At 41.4% G+C, this 19,476-nt stretch overlaps 1 long non-coding RNA gene across 21 annotated transcripts in view; it reads right to left on the bottom strand.

The window, feature by feature from the left end:
• Positions 1–4,190: 4,190 nt before the first annotated feature.
• LOC137384865 (uncharacterized) overlaps positions 4,191–19,476 on the bottom strand; it is a 290,645-nt gene continuing 275,359 nt past the window's right edge. For 19 of the 21 annotated variants that reach the window (XR_010977693.1, XR_010977691.1, XR_010977692.1 and 16 more), the window contains 2 exons: positions 5,516–5,601; positions 4,191–4,775 (listed from right to left, as the gene is read on the bottom strand). This is a non-coding gene — a long non-coding RNA (uncharacterized lncRNA). The remainder of the gene's footprint in view (positions 4,776–5,515; positions 5,602–19,476) is intronic. The other 2 variants (XR_010977684.1, XR_010977688.1) reach the window with 2 other exon arrangements.

Raw genomic sequence — 19,476 nt, 5'->3', positions numbered from 1 at the left:
ATGCACAATAATGTAAAGGCATCAATTTGTGCAAGACCCAAGAGGGTACTTTCGGATTGCTGTGTGGTCCTGCTGCTTAGAGGGAACATTGCCAGGAGTAGCCCAGGGTCAGCAGCATGACTCTGATGGTTAGTTGCTAACCTGGCCTCTCCCTCTATGCCTTGTTTAAATAGTTCCCGTAGGAATCCAAGTAATTATAACCATTTGTAACTTTAATTACCAAGATCAAGGAGAGTCCAATTTCTTTTGTAAATTTGAGATGAATGATTGCTTTGCATTTGTAACATTTTCAGGAGTTGATGACACATTCAACGAGGAAGAAATAAAAATATTTCCAAAGTCCACAGTTTCCCAGTTGAATGCCATGGACTCCCATTTTATATTTTCTTGCAGTTGTCTGCCAATTCCTTCAGGACATGTACACAACTAGGGTGCAACACAAGCAGTTTCCGATTTCTCCTTCCATAGCAGCGCATCCGGCCTCCCCTCATGTGGCTGCGATTGGGATCTTGCCATACATACATCATGTCCGTAACTTCTTCGCCTATTAATACCTTCCTTTTTGTTTCCCCCAAGGGAAAGTCAGGAGAGCTGTCTTGCTACAATTTGATGCAAAAATTAACTCGGCCAAGTGAAGTGTTGCCTACTGGAATATAAGCAATATTATCTTCACAACAGACCACCTTTCAATCATTTTTATTCAAACCACTTAATCACACTTAAACTCAGTCGATGCCTTGCACCATTAAAGGTACCATATAAATGCAAGGTGTTGTCGCCACAGCGCAACAGCAATCAGGCTTGTTCCGTCAGTTCCTCATGTCCCGGTCACTGCTGCCACTGTTACAGAGGGAGTGAGAAAAATCAGAGCTTAAAAAGCAGCACCAGAGAAGCTGGGAGATTACCCCTTCTCGACTGGCTGCAGGTGAGGAACTGTGCAAAGTACAGGCAGTTCAGAGAGAAAATTTTACTCTTGCAAACTGAGCTGCACAGTTCTAGACTACCTGTGGAGGCACTGTACAACATTCCCCATTAAATGGTCACATTGATCCATTTTGTGCAGGAAATCAGCTGAGTTTCACTAAGGAAGATACTGCTCCATTAATAGAAACAGATGGAGTTGTCTAGCTAGATCGACCATTTCTGATCTTGTTTTTGTCCCCTTTCAGCTCCTCAGCCACACGTAGAGTGCAATAGGCTCCATAAGGTTAGGACGAGCACGATATTGCGAGTGCTTGTGATAATACCGGAAATGCACAGAAAACATTAAAAAAGATGAAGTTGCATTTACTTATTGCCATTCCCGTTCTCAGGATATTCCAAGTGTTTTACAGTCAAATAATTATTTTTGTAGTAAAATCACAATGATTTTTGTAAGTAAATGTGGTAGTCAATTTGCACACATGGTCTCTCCAAAACAATGACATAAATGACCATTAATCATTTTTAACTGATAATGGTTGATGAATAAATGTTGCTCAGAACACCAGAAGGCCCCAGTTCTTGTTCATATAGCATTCTTTTATATGGACCCATGCAGCACTTCCTCAGTTCTGCACTGAAGACTCAGCATAGATTATGTACTCAAGACTGCAGTCAGGTTCGAATCCATGATCTTCTGACTCAGAGGCAAGAGTGTTATCCACTGAGCCAAGACCAGCAGAGTACAGCAACATGCATACAAAACTAGTCTTCTGTCTATTAAGTCATCATCAACAAGGGCAAGATAAACAATAAGGTAACCATTATTTTAATTTCCAGTGGTCAGACAAGTGAAAGGCAGAATTAGAACAATTCCTCTTCAGTATGGTACACATCATGCTTTTGCATCTTTAGCACTGCTTTCAAACTGTAGACGGCTGTTGTTCCCCAATCATTATAACCGATTTCAAATGGTGCTAGATAAATGTGTAGACTCTGAGCACCAAGAGAAATCAGTCATCCTCTAAGGGGGAAGTGGAGGAACAGGTAGGGGCGGCACATCCATATGGAAGAAAGGCCAAGACAGTCAACTTCCAGTCCTTCAGGAATAAAATTACTTCAAGCAGCAGTAATTAAACAAGTAAAATCCAACATTAGCAATATTTATCATCGAATTCACTGGCCATGTGTCATCCAGGTTATATGATTAAGAGCAACTGAACTTCAACAATCGGCACACCACCAAAAGAGGCTCTAACATGCAAATGGATGGGAGACATCTTTATTAAGAGTGTTTGTGTAAAGTTTTTCATCCTTTAGCCACTAGAAGTCGCTCAGGCTCGTTGGCCCAGAGAGTGAAATGAAAACTTAGCCTCTACATCTCAGTGAACACAGCTATGAGGATGTGTACAAGTGGCCTGGACATCTCCCTCTCTCCTTGCAAGGAGGTCATCTGGCCTCTGCCAACAACTGTCGAAGAGTATACAGGAGAGATGATGCAGTTGGCATCTCTTAAATCACAGGGGTCAACCAATAAATTAAGGGCATGATTTTAACCCATTCAAAATGCATTCACTTAGAGTTAAAATTGGGCCCTACCACTTTAGGGTGCAGTACATTGTCTCCAATGCTGCCCTCAGAACATGTAATAAATCTCTTGCTACTAACAGTGGGCAGCCTTTATACTGATAGACGAAATCCAACTATCCCAACTGCACGTGTGCCCAGAAAAAGGATCTCCTTTAAATGTCCAACATATGTGGGAATTTGTCAAAACACTAGGCAGAAATGACAGGAGTAGATGAAAGACTATATGTGGGTGTTTCATGAGCGAGTAAAAAGAACAAAAAGATTCCCTGAAGGGCTGTTCAGTCCAGGAGCCAAGAAAAGATGTAGGTCAAGTTGTTTTCTGCACAAGAAAACATGCTTTTCTTTTATCATGAAGAAAAACCCAGAGCTGAAAAATCAAACTAAGATTTCAGACGTACAAGAAAGATCAGTTATTGAAATGCACACAGAATAAAAATCAGAAAATAAATTACAATTCCATAGTTAGCGAGGAAAAATAGGGGGAAAAAAAAAGTACAGACCCGTATGCCAGCACACCACAAACCTCTGCATTCCAAGCTACGCAGATTGCTCAACAGTTAGCCAAAAACAATCAGTTCAATCTGTCGACACAGTGGTTCTGCACCACAGCCTTCAGCCTTATACCACAGCAGGAGAGCCATTCAAACATCACATCAATGCACTCGGTGTAACACTCTGGGGACTCGTGTCTCAGCCTATAAATCATTCAAGGACACAGGCCACAAACATGCAGGGACATGTGGCTAAAATCAGGGATACTGGTTTTTGATGTGTCTGCTACCTCCAACCTCTGGGATAGCCCTGCCTTCAAACAGCATTCACTTCATCTTTGTCTCAAGAGCAGGCAGCAGAATGAAAGAACACGTGAAAAGAGTGCATGACACAGAGTGCATGCCCGTGACAACACACGGGAGAGAGCAGGCAAGTGAAGCTTAAGCTTGAAAACCAGGAATTACAGACAAAGTCCACGCATGCAGGGCAAACACCTTGTCCACCAAGTTCAGGTCATCTCAGGCATACCAGAACATTTGACAGAGAACCACTTTTTTCTCAAACAGCTACAGCTTCAGTGTCATTATGAAATCAGTAACATGCAGGAGATGTGTGAGGGAGATGGGAGCGTGGGGTCTCAATCTGGAATAAATACAGACTTAATTGTTTTCGGAGCAAGTTCACCAGCATTTACTTCGCCTTCCAGTTTGACACTTCTGCAAATTGCAGCAGCCTTGACCATGAACACAAAAATCATCAAAACCATATGGCTAAAAATGACTAAATTTGCGTTACCAACTGCCAGGCTTTATTTCTGTGAACTTCGTCGATTTTGGTCTGCAGCCAGAACAGATAAGAGTGTGATGAAAGCCTTTCTCCAAGAACACTGATTTCAAATGGTGCTAGACACAGCTCAGTTAAATCTAAACCACCATATGGAACCAGCTTCCTGGAGAAGTTCCACTGTCGTCTTCAAGCACTATCAAAGATAAAAATATGTCCATTCCATAGAGTGAAATCCATGTCCAACATTAGAAGAGTACCAAGGAGTACTGTGCAACAGTTGGGGAGGAGGTTACAACAATGGTAAAAGACCAAGAGATATGACAAACCTTTCCTCTGTAATTGAAAGTAGAAATGAACTTGCTTCAGTGTGGAACATTGTCAACTTGGAACACACATGCTCGTGAAAAACAAAGCACATTTTATTTTTGGGTGAGGGAATAGAGCGCAACCTGCTCCTGTCCTAAATGCAAATTTACAAGGCACACTTAAAGCAGGGGCTAATGGATCAGATCTGAAACTTCAGTGGATCAGCGAGACACCACACACAAGATCGTTGACATGAGAAATCTAGGGACGTCCATGGAGCTTCTTAAAAGAAAAAAGAGAAACAGGGTTAGAAGTGGAAAATACAAGTCAACTCTGCTCTTTTCTGTAAATCATACATGCTGTTAGTGTGCCTCCTTTATATCTCTTTCTGCAAGCCTCTCTCAAACATTGTGTCTTACTCTCTGTATATTGATCCCTTTTTGCCCTGCAAGTCTTGCATTCTTTCTTCTCGACATCTCTTCAGTAACAGAGATCAAAGGCCTTCCGTGCACCACACGTTAACTATGGCAGAGCAGTTGGGACCGTCTACTGAACCAGACAGTCCTGATGAAATCTGTCTTTTCTCTTCCAGCTGCCGACTGGCTTGCTGCGTATTTCCAGAAGATTCTGTCATGCGGTGTAAACTTTCATCATCTCCTTCAACAAAGGAAACCCTGGTCCTGGTAAATAATGAATATTTGTGGACAGTCAAGATTCCCGAAATGTGATCTTGTACATGTCTATGCACAGGGACGAAGGTGAACATGAACAAAATGAAAATGCTAAGGCTTTGAAATTTCATGTGCAAGCTCAACATACATTTAGCTGATTTCTTCACCCACAATTTTAATGGTGGCGCTAAACCATTTAATACAAACATGCTAGTACCTGTTAAAATGGTGCACAGAGGAATTGCACATAAATGCCTTCATATAAAATTCATACAGTGCAAGTTAATCACTATGTACAGATGCCAAGAAATAAAGAAACAATGGTATGTGCAAAAAGGCAACATTCTCACACAAGGTTTTCTCCAGCAAAAAATATTTGTGAACAGAAGTTCAACTTTCTTGCCCCAGATGTTCACTGAAATTTCTGAACAGCATTTTATTCATTCGTGAACTGTGTTGGGGGGAGGAGAGAAAGAAAGGAAGAGCAAGAATTTTCATTTATGAGGAAGCTAGCCAAGTACATGAAGGAGAAAGGAATAGAAGGATATGTTGAGACAGTGAGATGAGGTAAACAGAGTAGGAGGTGCCTTGTGCAGAGCAGAAACACCGACAGTGCTGAATGACCAGTTTGTGCTGTAAAATTCTTTCAACAAGAGGGAAAAGAGCAATGAAAATGAACAAGTTCCGTCTGGTACTTCCCATATTTTCACGACAAGGTACAGTTAATTCCAGGATATTACTGAACTCACAAGCAGCATGGCTGATTTCTCCTCCTCCATTTAATCTTGGAATTTGGGACAAGCTGCAACAATCCTCTGCCTCACACACCCCAATCCTGTGGTATCAAAATAAAATCATTCCGTTAAAAAATGTGAGAAGAGTAACAGATGTGGGCGATGTTATCGACAATTTACAGGTCTCATTGCAGAGTGAAACATGTACACAGCAAACACTTGTACTTACAAAACCCAATTTTTTGGAAAATCCCATGGGCAAAATATTTTAGCTTAAGGAAACCATATGAGAGAATGTAAGGTGTGACTGTAGATTGAGACTATCCTTATTTACATATTCCATTTGGGCACATGCGCAATCAGGTGAGAATTTTTTGTGTTAAATAAATTTAAAGAGATCCTTGCATTCCTTGCTTCTGCAGTCTGGATCAAGGAGAATGGTTTGAGTAGAAAGGTTCTCCATGCTTATACTTCAAAGGCCAGCTTCCTTATCCTCAAAGAAAAGTTCACAAATCTTGTACAGGTCAGATATCCAAAATCCGGCTGTCCGAAAACTGCAATTGTCCAAAAACCGGACATTCTTTTTCTACAACACTTCCATCACTCCAGAAAGTATTCCCTCTGACTATAATTTGTGATTATATTTTTCATATTTAAAAACCACAATTCACAAAAGCGAAGTATCAGGAGCTGATCAGAGACCCTGGAGATGGAAATCTGGACCAACTTTCTTTCCTTCTGAGAAAAGTGGAACTTCTCAGTACAAGGTCCAGGTCCTAGAAACGTCAAGTCTGACCAAGTAAAACATAACAGAACCTATGGTTTGAGCTTGGTGTTTTAGCCATATTTGGAAATATTGATACTATAAGGTTTGCAGATGACTCCTAACTGATAATCTAACATACAGTATTTCCCAAATCAGACAATGTTGTTTTACTAGGTTGTTTTATGTAATGCCAATCATTCTTTTCCTCCAGAGAATTATTTATGAACCAGGTGTGTCCATAACTGGGGTGGATACACATGTGAAAATATGCAGAACACCATTCCATGCCCATGATTTGCAGAGGCAGGCACCAAAACAAGCTCTGGCAACAGAAACTTAAAATGCCACTCTGCCAACAGGAATTGAGCTACTGATAATATAATTGTTATTTACATAATAGTGCTGCAATGAAAATTAAAGCTGTAGCAGCTTTCTACAGTGACCTTCATAAATTAAGTTTGCAGTATTTGGAATACAAATAATTAGAACCCCTTTGTATTACAGCTCTGCCACAGGAGGTAAACTCATCTTCAGAAGCAGTGCTGTAATGCACGTGAAACAGTGTAGTATTATAATGCAAACAGAAAATGCTGGAAATGCACGGCAGGCCAGGCATCTGTGGAGTGAGAAAGAGTTAACATTTCAGGTCGATGACTTATTGTCAGAACTGGAAAAAGTTAGTGACGTAGGAGGTTTTAAGCCAGTACAGAAGCAGGGCATGGGGAGCGACAGGCTTAAAACCTGTAATACCTCCAATTTTTTTTTTTAAACCAGTTCTGGAGCTCAATAAGCTCAAAATGTGCACGGGATAAGATGTGGAGACATTCATGCAGGTCAAAGAAAGGAACGTTAGAGTAAATTAAGCCGAGAGATGGGGAAGGTGTGACTAAGGGCTTCAGTGTTCATGGGCTTTTTGCAACTGTGGAGGTGGTGATGCTGCAAAGGTGGAACTAGGCTACCTTGATGTTGGCTCGGGTGTGGGATTTGAAGCTCAGCACCAAACAGGACACTAAAAATGGTCCCAGTTGAATTCAGCCTGAGTGAGCTGCCAGGGCATGAGATGAGATCAAGGCCTAGGGTACAGACCTTTTGATGGGAGCTAAAACTGTTGGGTTCAACATTACTGGTGCTTTGTTAGAGAAAATTCTTGTTCAGGCATGACTGGATGTCAGATAAGCAGACAGACAGCACAGCATGGTCACAATAACTGGTCAGGTACAGGATGCCAGAAATGCCATTTTGAGCTCTGTCAGCAGATACAGGCTGGCAAAGTAATGTTTACACTGCTGGTGTTCTGGTTTCTGCCAGCTTCTGGGAACATTTGGAATACTGAGCCAGAATACAAAAGCAAGAAATGGTTTATACTTTTTATACAAGTCAGTGAAAATGCTGTAATCTTTCAATTACTTTTATTGCATTAAGCAGGTTTGCTCCATTAACAAGCAATTCCTTTTGCGTTAATAGAAGATTTCAGCGTGGGCCCTTGTTTTCACAGCTACAGTGCAGCAGCCGACACTCCACCCTGAAGCAAGACTGCATTGCCTCCAATGGTCTTGAGATGACATGTCACAATGCCATCAGATTATATAAAACATCCCTCCTTAGAGCTAACATTTCCCTTCAATGTTCAAGGCCTGCTTTAAAAAAAAAGGAGGGTGAGCCAACAATCCATTAAAAACAACTTTCTCAACACCTACTCCTCACCTCCAGGCAATTGCAGCTAACACAAACTGCCAGGTTCATTCTCATGCCATCCGTTGCTTTCCATTATATGGCAAAGCACAGTGTGTGTAACATGTCAGAAGTGCAATGTACTGTCAACACAGTATTTTGTCTTGACATACAGCTTTTGTACAACTGTTGCAAAACAGAGTCTAACACCATTTTCTTCATTTGTGTACAATATAAATACAAAGCTGACATTATGTGTTGTGTAAGGGGTCATTTTGACAGCACTAGAATTCAATCAGATAATTCATCGGAACGTGTTCACATAGAATAAAACTGAAATTCAAAGCAACGTCCTATCTCACTGTCCTTTGCAACCAAAATGGAAGATAAAAGGGACACTGCAAACTGCTGATCTAAAACGATTTGTGATACAATCAAAACATAAGAGACCACATCTGTTAATATCTTAGGGGACAGAAAGAGACACAATTACATCGCAGTTTAAAATCACAGTTCGATCATGTGCTAGTGATATGATCTCATTAAGTTTTAACTGAGCCTGTAAAGTAAACCATTTGGTTCCCATGCTGGCATGGCAGAGAGAGAGATAGAGAGAGAGATAGAGAGAGAGAGAGAGAGATAGAGAGAGAGATAGAGAGAGAGAGAAAAAGCACGAGAGCAGGGCGAGAAAGGTTATGAGCCAGGAGAGAAGTTTAAATAAAAAGGCAGTGGGGAAGAAAGAGAAAGAGCAAAAGAAAAAGTGCAAATGAAAGACAAGACACAACTATTCTCATGAAGCATGACTGCTTAAAGCAGGAGGTGAAAGCTAGTTACAAGACACTGCATAAGATTGATTGGTTTGTAGTTTTAAAACTCAGTTTATGCAGTACTCTCTAAAACATAGCACAATATTAAGGGAAGAAGCAGTATGTTAAACGTTGCTTCCTAACCTATAAAATGTTAGTAGGTTACAGCAGTGTCATTATGTAGAATTTTGGCAGTAAGTGACATACAGGAAGCCTGACTGTGGTCCAATTAAATGATTCCCATATCCCCTTTCCACATGTTGGCAGTGGGTGACTGGACTAGAAGTTAGACCTGTACTGCCACTTTCAACTTGATTTCAATGTAAAAAAATATATAAAATTCTAAAAATCCATCAAGCCCTGCTGCTAAGAACATTTTCCTGCATTATTCACAGTGCAGTCAAGCCCAAACCCCCCTGATCTCATCCAATTCCCATACACCTTTCAATAGCGTTCACTGATTAGCTCTTACAATTGGGAGCACTGACTGACTTTTACACTGCTTGGTCCAGTAGTGCAGAGACTGCAGCACCTTCACTGGTGTTGTGCCTGAGGTCACTTAACCCAGTATAAATCTGGCATCAAGTCAGGGACTTCCTTCATTTGTACAACTCAATATTGCACTGAACGGTGTGTTTTTTAAAAGCCATTTTCACTTCACATGACATTGGACCAGAAATTAATCATCACTCCGCCCCTGTCCAGTGCAGTTAATTCCAGCTGCTTGCACTCTTCATCGTCACTAGATGGATCAACTCATTGTACTGAAATCCAAGCAACAACAAAGTCAAAAAAATCAAGTTAAGCAGCTGGTATTGGCAATCTTCAAACGGCAAAGCAATCTGCTCACTCTTACTTTTCAAAAAAAATTCCCCATTCCACTTTCATATTTGAACCTTGAAGGGCTGCAAGTTATGACTGGATTGACTCGTGAATGATCTCAAGCAGTTTGGAACAATGGATTACTGGAATTTGGTCCTTTTGTTCCTACTTTCATTTGTGTTACAATCCTGTTTTGTTTTGAACACATGTTTATCTGATGGTGAAATCGGGTTTAGTCATTTCCCCAAAGAGTTAGGACATGTTGCTAAGGATGTTGCTCATCCTTCCATTGCTTCACAAATACTTTGTCATTTATCCAACATGTCACTTATTTGTTTTAATAGAACATTTAACTCAAAGGCAAAAAATGTTAGCTATGTAATGCGTCAAAATATAATAAAGGACTGAGGCAGGGGTGGGGGAGGGGTAAGGCTTTACTGACATGCTGTTTCAGTCACACTTTGTTGACAAGTTGTGGTTTTGCAATCAATTATCTTGGTCTTGAAAGTATTTTAATTCCTTGTTCTGTGTGCTACTCCAGGCAGTGCTAGACTATATTGAATTTTGAATTAAAATGCAAATTTCTGATCAAGAGTCCCACCCAAAATATTGCTTCACTTTTAGATACTCATTGGAGATTGGTGTTGTGATCACTATGTTTTCAAGTATATATTAATGACTTGGAATCAGAAACTCAATGAAATATGGTCAGATCTGCAATGATACCAAAGTAGAAGGGGGAGTGGAATTGGAGAAGGCTGCTTAGAAATGATTAAAAAAATAGAATAATTAAGGGGGCAGAAGAAATTTAATGTAGATACACGTAAGCCGTTGCAAAGAGGAAGGAAAAACAGACAGTATGCAAACTCTATGAAAGGCATTGAAATAGATGAGGATGAAGCAGGACGAGACCCACGGGTCAATGCTCAACAAGTCCAAGCAACGTATATCAGCAATTAAAAGCTAACAATGTTGAACTATGTAGTCAACAGCAGAATACAAGTTAGAGGAGGTTGTGATCACCTTTGATTAGATCAGACCATCAGTACTATGTCCATTTCAGAAGGGATAATTCTAGTAAACGAGGCAGTGCACAGGCTGATCTAAAGTGTCAAAGGTCGGAATTATGAGAAAAAACACAGGAAACTTGGAGCAGGATATTTGGAGACCGATGGGAGGTGGTGGGGGAGGAAATTGAGGCGGATGGTTGTGCAATTTTGCACTGCTGGCGACTGGCACGAATTGCACCCCCAAGCCATTTTCAGGAAGGCTGGGTTGGGGGCGTAACGGCTACCCGTCCGCAAGCAGAGGGTAGCCAAATTAGATAATTAAAGAGCCCATTGGCAGGCCCCACACAATGGCCCAAACGTGGCCAGCTAAATAAGGCGGGCTCCTGGTGGGAAGGATAGGCCTAGTTTCCTCCCGCTAGGGACTCCCACCCCCGTCATGTCTGTTGGGCCACAGCTGCAGCCACTGGCTGTCCAGTGAAGGGGTTGCCCTTCCACAATCACGGCCAGGCAGCTGTGGCCTTTTTAAAGCAAATTTTTTTTTTTTTTTTTTTTTTTATAAACTTTCTCTTCAGAAGGTGCCTCCATTGAGGTGTTCCCTCTCTCTGCAGGCATCGGCAACTCCCAACTCGGCCTGTGGGGCTGCCGATGCATCATCACTGGAGGGCCTCTTATTGGTCCTCCAACCTCGGAAGCTCGCCTGCCATCCTTAATTAATGGCGAGCGCACCCACTGGCAACTAACTGGCCAATTCTGCAAAAATCAATGTCGGTTTATTGCTCCGAACACTCGTGGGGTCGTGACCTGCATTTGACCCCATCGTCGGTGTCCTGGCCCTAAACGGAAAACCCTGCCCTTTGAGCTTATAATCCTGTAAGGGAGGCACCCAAAAGATTATCTTAAAGTGAAAGGTAAAATTGCGAAATTATTTTCAAATTAAAATGTCAGAGCAGGACTGGGGACACCACTTCAAACTAGGTTGAAAAAAGCAAATTTAGGACTGATTGAAGGGTAATTCTTCTTCAGAGTGATCAATACACAGAGTGGACTTCCAGATAATGGAAGTGGAAACCCTGGAATCATTTACGAAATAATTAGATGCTGCATGAGGGGATTTCTGGATGGATGAACTTCCCCAACTACAAGTACCTTGCAAACTTGGGCTAACTCACACCTGCAGTGCTTTTCCTTTTTTTTTTCTTATTTCCTTTAGTGGATCACCCATGACATTGCTCATTCCAGTTAAACTTGTAGGAATCTCTGACTGGGCTACAATGATAATATTTAAAGGTGTTGCATTTGATGCAGGAGCTCTATACAAAGGAAAGGTGGTAACCATGAAATGTGTAATTGGACACAGTCCTGCTGCAGGTGCTGATACTAGTTCACACGGTAAGAATGGTTGAGGAAGGCCCATTTGATTCATTCATCCAACTGTTCCTTAAATTTATTCCAGGAATTTACCTCCACTCTTCTATCTGAAAATTTATTCTGGATTTTGATCATAAACTGGTTACAGCATAGAAGGTGGCCATTCGGCCAGTCATCTCTATACCGGTTCTCTGCGAGAGCAACTCAGCTAGTTCCACTCCCCCATCTTTTCCCTGCGAGTCTTTTCTCTTCAGATAATTATCCAATTCCATTTTGAAAGCCACAACTGAATCTGCCTCCACCACAGTCTCAAGCAGTGCATTCCTGATCCTAATCACTCAGTGCATTAAAAAAAATTACTTTTTCCTCATGTCGCCTTTGGTTCTTTTGCTAATCACCTTAAATCGATGTCCTCTGGTTCTGAATCCTTTCACCAATGGGAAGAGTTTCTCTTGATCTACTCTGCCCAGACCTGTCATGATTTTGAACACCTCTACCAAATCTCTTCTCAACTTTCTCTTCTCGAAGGAGAACAGACCCAGCTTTGCCAATCTATCAATGTAACTCAAATCTTTCATTCCCTGAACCATTTTCATAAATCTTTTCGGCACCCTCTTCAATGCCTTCATATTGTTCCTAAAGTGTGATGCTCATAATTGGACACAATGCTCCAGTTGAGGCTGAACCAGCGTTTTATAAAGGTTCATGAAGATCTCGCAGCGTGAAGGCGAATTTCCTGATATTTATATTAAACGTTCTTCTCTAATATGAGCCTGCTCCGCCTAGTTCTACTTACACAGTTTAAAGTAATTTTTTTTAGATTTAGATTTAGAGATACAGCACTGAAACAGGCCCTTCGGCCCACCGAGTCTGTGCCGACCATTAACCACCCGTTTATACTAATCCTACACTAATCCCATATTCCTACCACATCCTCACCTGTCCCTATATTACCACCTACCTATACTAGGGGCAATTTATAATGGCCAATTTACCTCTCAACCTGCAAGTCTTTTTTGGCTGTGGGAGGAAACCGGAGCACCCGGAGGAAACCCACGCAGACACAGGGAGAACTTGCAAACTAATATTCTGGGTCAATTCTTTATAAGCTGAATAAGCTTACATGCTCGCTCAAAATCAGCTCTCCGAAACATCCTTTCCAGGTTGAAAAGCCCAACCTTCTTAAAGCTACCTCAGATCTCTCCCATCTCTCATGCTGGAGAACACAATAACTAGCAGCAGTAGACCATATGACCCATCGAGCCTGCTCCACTATTCAATACGATCATGGCTGATCTTGATTCAATTCCACGTTCCCACCTGCTCGCCATATCCTTGGATTCGAGACACCAAAAACCTGTCTATTCCAGCATTAAATATATTCAACGATGGAGCATCCACAACCCTCTGGCATAGAGGGTTCCAAAAGATTCAAACCTATTAAATGAAGCAATTTCTCCTTAGCTCAGTCCTAAATAATCGGCCCCTTATCCTGAGACTGTGCCCCCGTGTTTTAGATTCCCTGAACAGTGGAAAAAACCCTTCTCAGATTTCTAATCTGTTTGAAAAAGGGTCCTTAAACCAAAAACATTTTCAAAGAACTGTTATGAGATCTAAGAGACTTGACATTAAACATGTCCAAGTACTGATCAGCAATCGACTAAACCAATAGGATGTTGAATTGCTTTTCTAAAGGGCAATTAGGGATGTGTAATAAATGCTGGCCTTTCCAATGACACTCACATTCCAGCCCATCAGAATCTTACATGTTTCAATGAGATCACCTCTCCATTCTTCTAAACTTCAGAGAGAATAGGCCCAATTTACTTAGTCTCTCATAGGACATCTCAGGGACCAATTTTGTGAACCTTTGCCTCCAATGCAAGTATATCCTTTCTTAAACGGAGACCAAAACTGCACACAGTATTCTAGGTGCGGTCTCGCCAAAACCCTGCACAAACTGTACCAATACTTCTTTCCTCCTGTACTCCAAACCCCTTGCGATCAAGGCCAACATGCTATTTGCCATGTTAACTGCTTGCTGCACCTGCATGCTAGCTTCCTGTGCTCCTTATACAAGCACACCCAAGTCTCTCTGAATATCAACACTTAAAAAGTTTCATACCTTTTTTAAAAAAAAAAAGATTCTGATTTTCTATTCTTACCAAAGTGAATAACTTCACACTTCTCTACATTATACTCCATTTGCCATCTAATTGCCCACTCACTTAATCTGTCTATATCTCTGCAGCCTCTCTGCATCCTCCCCACAACTTACTTTTCCACCTACCTTAGTATTATCAGCAAACACAGATATACGACTCTGTCTCTTCATCTAAGCCAATAATTACAAAATGTAAATAGCTGAGGCCCCAGCACTGATCCTTGCGGCACCCCACTATTCACTGCCTGCCATCTTGAAAATGCCCCATTTACGCCCATTCTTAGCTTCCCGTCTGTTACCCAATCCTCTATACGTGCTAACATATTTCCCCCAACTCAATGTGCTCAAGCCTTGCGGCTCTTCCTTACACCTTGTGCAGTGCTTCAATGTATCTCTTGATTCTTGGTGTCCAGAACTGGATGCAGTATTTAAGGTGTGTTCTAACTAGAGTGCTATAAAGTTTAATCATCTCCCTCTGACTAACAGGCTATTAGTTTGACTTTTTTAAAAATTCGTTCTTGGAATGTGAGCGTTGCTGGAAATTGCACATCCGTAACTGCCCTTGAGAAAAACATACGGTGGGCCAAAGGGCCTGTTTCTGTGCTGTATAACTATGACTATGACTCAACATCCTATTGGCTTTGTTGATTGCTGATCAGTATTTGGACATGTTTAATGTCAAGTCTCTTGGGTCTAACAGTTCTTATAAGTTTTTTTGGTTTAAGGACCCTTTTTCAAACAGATTAGAAATCATGGACCATCCCTCTAAATTATAAAACTATAAAGCACTAATAATTCCTGGGTGAACTTGTATTTTGCTGCCTTTCGTGTTTAATATTTTTGTAAAAATTCCCCTCTTGAACAAGGCTGAAACACCTGGTGGCCACCACCAGCCTCAATAACTGCAGACCTACCTGGCGATCCTCCTGCCGTTCTCAGTGTTCCTCCTGCCGTTCTCAGTGTTCCTCCAGACTCACTGCCCTCCAAGGTGAAAACAGCCAGCTAGCACACTCTGGACTGCACGCGTGGCGCCAAACTCCACTGCCGCCTTGCACCAAGCCCGCAGCTCATTTACATGCTGCTCAACACCATTCATGGGGTTCATGTCTCTCCCCAACTATGTGTGGCACTTTTCATTTGTCTGCATTAAATTTCATTTGCCACTGCTCCTCCCACTTGCATCTCGTCCAGTTTCCAGTCCTGCGGCCCCTCCTTGTGAGCTTTCTGCAAATTTTACCAGTTTGCATTGAGTTTCATAACCCAGACACAACTGGAATCTGTCAATTCCCTTGATTTTGTTTGTTGAAAGAGTGAGATTTTCTCAAAAAAATACAGTACAGACAGACTATGAGAGGCACACAAATGACGGAGGCCATACATCTCACCCTACTTCGTCCACCAGGGAAAAATGTTTCTCTGTCCTGCATCAAACTGGACCTTGCATGAACTTATCAAATGTCAGCTTCATGCAACTGGTAGAAATATCTTACCTCCACTTGTGAATTTAGTAACACTGCACTACAACCTGTCTTGACTACTAGACCACAATGACAGTTGGAGATCGGCCGAGCTGGTTTCTCTCTTACCCATGGAGACGTGACAGTGAATCACTGAAATGGCTCTAATCCAAGTGACACGTCTTAGTAATTCCTTCCTGTGGAAGATTGAGTATAACCAATCAAGAGCATCCAGGTCACCGAATATTTTACTGTTTAATTCATTCCTTAAGGCAACATTTTTCAGGAAACAAATTTCCATTCCTTCAAGACTCTATTACTCAAAAAATCCAACTAGATTCAAGCACTCAGTACAGACCAAGGTCAGCAAGAATTATAAAGCTTTTCCTGCTACAATATTCAAGAGCCTACGGCAAGGTAGTGTCACTGCTGGGCGCAAATCATACTCCTGATGAGTGATCTTGCCAACATGCACTAATTAACAATAGTCCAGGCATCTCTGTAGATGATACAGAGCTAAAAACATTCTTAATGGGATACATTCTGTTGGACTGGGCTTTCCACTGCATCACAATTCTTCCCAAGAGCAGGTGGCGATGGGCAATAACTCTGGCCTTGCCAGCGATGCCCATATCCCATGAACAAATTTTTAAAAAAAAAAACTTATTTCATACTGCCTGAGATCTAAGTGCCCATCTTGCGCTAACACAAGCTGTTCACTCACTCAGGAAAGTTATTATGGAAATAGTTGGGGGAATAGGAAACAAAGTCTGAATTTGGAGGTCAGAGTGTGAGATTTGTTCATTTTCAGGGCTCTCAGAAGCAACTGGTTGCCTTGCTGAACAAGGCAGTTAAGAAGAGGCCAACTCAACAGGGAGCCCCCGAGAGTCTGAAACTTCTACATTAGCACACTTTGCCACATTACATGCTTGTGCACCTGTGCTATATGCAGCAAACCATGGCTAAAACTTGGTACTTGAATACTATATACAGTAGCTAAACTTGTAACAAGGAAGTGGCATATTAGATTCCACTCAGGTTCTCAGTAAGGGGAATGAATATTAAAATCGATAGTCTGGGGCTGCCACTTATATCGTTGAAGAGTGGGGAAAGGCAACATTTTAGAATCCGGTTGCTACAATTTAAGTGCCACCAGAGTATGCCTACATGAAGCTGAAGCTATGTAAGCCCTCTGTCAGGCCGTCACTGTAAGAACAGCACAGACCTGCTCAGGCTAGTTCCAATGGAGGTACATCCCTGAAAAGCCAGCTGATGAATGCCATTGAAATGCACACATGGGACAACTGGGTCACACATTTAGCTTTGCATCAGAAGTGCAACCAGATGTAAAGAGTTGGGGAGTTGGGAAAGACATCAAGGCAGTGGAACTCTCTTCTCCAAAGAGCTGTTGAGGCTAGGTCAAGTAAAAATTAAAAACCGAGGTTAACGATAGATTTTTGTTAATCAAGGGATATTAAGATTTAAGGACCAATGGCAGATTGATGGAGTTAAGATACTGATCAGCCATGATCTTACTGAATGACAGTACAGGCTTGAGGGGCTGAATGGCCTATTCCTGTTGCTATACTTTTGTAGCAGAAATTCCACCTTTCAAAGTGGCGACATACCCATGTAAAACAAATGACACTGGGGGATTGGGGGGGGTATCTGTGTTTTTTCAGATCTGGCATTTGGCTTTGAATACAGGCCAAACTGTCAGGGTTAAAGCCTTTTTGTTAGGCCAACTTTAAAGGTCTAATGAGTCTGGGCAGCTTTCATCAAGCCTACACTGAGTGGGGGACTAGAGAACAATTCAACCCAAATTAGGAATTTCACTTGTTCAGCGAGATCTTGGTGTGGGAAGTAGGGGGAAAAAAAACTCTATTTCAATAAGGAGTGAGGGCTTATTTTAAAGATCAAAGGTTAAGGCACTTTGTGAGGGAAGACTACAGTGAGGGCTACCCAGCATCATGTAGGAATGGCTAATCCAGACAAAAGTGAGGAAAATAAAGTGCTCATGTCCCACACGATAAGCTTCAAACTGCAGCATCACTGTTGTGTTGTGATAACTGCAAGTTTTTCCGTTTTTAAACTAGAAAATTAAAATACAATAATGTAGAGTTATGGATCTAAAAACTGAATTACAGAATTTGCCCATGATCTCCCCCAATGGCTGACGATGAATGCATTACTACATATGGCACACAAGTCAGGATGACCCCAAGCTTGGTGCTTCATGCATGTCTGAAGTAGCAGTTTCAGCCACTAACTGCCACAATGTTTACGATAGGAACAGGAAAGGTAAACAGTAGGAGTAGTAAACACTTTGGCTTTTTGGTACTGATTGCTATCCAGCAACACCTGTCGGAAAGTCCACATATGTAAATTAGTATAAGGATTCATGCTTGGTGATGATGCCCTCTTAGGTTGAATGGCTTCCAACATTCGCCGACAAGACTCACTCATGGAGAAAGGCCACGTTGATAAGGTACTGTGGGATATACAAGTCAAGACCTCCAGCAAAGGCAGGAAGAACATTGTAAAACAGCAGATTGCTCTCAGTTTTGAAAGCGTTAATTATTATGCATAAATTACACTGCTAATTTCTATGCACAAAATGATCTATTGAAGTTCTCTAATCTTCCAACCACCCACACGACGTGTTTAGACAAACACATAAGTCTCCAGGTCTTTGCTTGAACAAACACAGATGACAGGCATTGTTTAAAGCTACAGAGTAACAACTTAGGTTTCCAAGTCAAACAGGCAAAGCCTTTGTCCAAAGAGATTTACAGGCCTGAGAGCGACTGTTGCAATATATTGCACCTGTAGGAAATTAGTTATAATTCAAAATTACCACTCTGAATGGGTAAATATACTTATTCAAATTTCACCATCAATTCACAAATTTTGCGTGTTTCGCCGACTTTCCCAAAGGCTCACAGACGCATTCCTTTACCTAAAGGCCAGAAGAAGATATAACCATCACTTCATAATATAGGTTGGGACAGAGAAGGGATTACAGCCTATCCCATTTCATCATTACAGAATACAAAATTGACTGTCTGCCCATTACAGCACCTAGTTTAATACCACCTTCCGACGGGAACGCACTTAAAAAATATACATCATATTCTACCAATTTCTTGAAGAAAAAGGTATCCTGATCACCTTAGTTTTTTTAAATATAAAAACAGTTTGAATTATGATGCATTCACAGAGACATAAGCTGTGAAACAAGATAATTATTAGCTTCTCCCTGCCATACCTGCTAAGCCTGCTTCTTGTGACGATAGCGCATTCCAGCATCCAAGATAATTAAGGACGGTCCACAATTTGGATCCGACTCTGAAGCATACCAATTGCAAAGTTCCAGTGTAACATCGGAGATATGTTGCAAGGCTCCGGAGAGGGTTTTTATTTTCTTTTAAATACTGTAGCCTTCTGTGCTCCATTTCATTGCTTATTCTGAAGCACAGAACAGAGGGAGCTCTGCATTCATGAAGAAGGAAGCACACACCCAAGTGGAAAAAAATATAACATCTGATCATGCATGGGTAGCAATGGGGTTTCTTCACTTAAAGCAACACCATCCATTATGTTAAAGCAAGAAATTACTTACTTTCTCCATCAATTTCTTTCCTTCCCAAGGAGTCTGGCTCATACGTGGTTACAAGTGTCACAAGTGCTGCCAATTCTTTGTTACCTTTCTATTATTCATATATGTATCTCTGGATACACACACACACACAATTCTCTCGAGTCACTGGACAGTGTCAGAAGGTGAAACTGTGGCTCATTTTCATCCTCAAACTTTGGCATGGAGACCATATAGAATCCTTTTTGTCATCCTGTCAGAGATCAGCTAAAGTCAATACAGAACACAGAATAACCTTCTTGGTCTATATAACT

Source organism: Heterodontus francisci, chromosome 27 (assembly GCF_036365525.1).
Source record: "Heterodontus francisci isolate sHetFra1 chromosome 27, sHetFra1.hap1, whole genome shotgun sequence".
NCBI lineage: Eukaryota > Metazoa > Chordata > Chondrichthyes > Heterodontiformes > Heterodontidae > Heterodontus > Heterodontus francisci.
Note: the sequence above shows the minus strand (reverse complement) of the source record. Positions and strands in the feature narration are given on the sequence as shown.